We start from the raw sequence: 840 nt of genomic DNA, 5'->3' as shown, positions 1-840 counted from the left end.
GGGGGCAGGGGTGGAGCTTGAATGGCCCCTTCAAAGGGTCCTGAATTGTCCTGTATTGAGGCAGAGAGATGGTCCTTTGCGTTTCCCCTAGGCCCAACACCAGTCAGTTATGGAATGCAGGCTCTCCCTGGAGAGAGGTATAGGCATGGGCAAGGCAGCTTCCCTTTGGCAGAGGACAATGCCCAGAGAAGGAGGGAATGAATTCCTGGAGAGGAAACCGACTCTTTGTCTCAACAACCAACACTCCCAGCTGTCGACAGGAAGAATGAGCCCATAAAAGTGGGGCAGGTGGGGGAGGCGTCTCGGCAGCGTGCCACAGTCACCAAGGTTCTGTCCCTGTCTTTGCCACAAGCAAGTGACCCTGAACCATCCATTCAGCTTTCCTAAGCTTTCGTTTCCTTATCTGGATGCAAGGGAAGTAGGAGAACTAAACTCTAACTGATATACTTTGCACTCTGACTTTTTATTTTAAGAACTATTCTAATTTTTTGTTTTATTTACAAAGTTGCTGCGGTTTTTTGTTTTTGTTTTTTTTTATAAAGTTGCTGTTTTTAAAATATTCTCAAGGCAGGGCAAAGATGGTAGTTTTCTCCAATTTTCATAAAAACTGATGGTTCTATCAATGCACTGCTTTATTTAAAATAACCTCAAAGTCAATACTTAGTTTTCATAAACTGAGGATTTCTGACCCTCTTTTATCAACAGCATCTTCACAAGGTATCTGACTTTTATTATGCCACTAAACTCTGTCACTGTGCTGTGGAATCCATTGCTTACATCTCTTCACCTTTAAACACACACACACACACACACACACACACACACACACACACACACACA

Source organism: Aethalodelphis obliquidens, unplaced genomic scaffold, assembly GCF_003676395.1.
Source record: "Aethalodelphis obliquidens isolate GAN/ISIS:26980383/991018 unplaced genomic scaffold, ASM367639v1 scaffold8, whole genome shotgun sequence".
In the NCBI taxonomy this organism is placed as follows: Eukaryota; Metazoa; Chordata; class Mammalia; order Artiodactyla; family Delphinidae; genus Aethalodelphis; species Aethalodelphis obliquidens.
The sequence above is the reverse complement of the archived record's forward strand: the minus strand, read 5'-3'. Positions refer to the sequence as shown.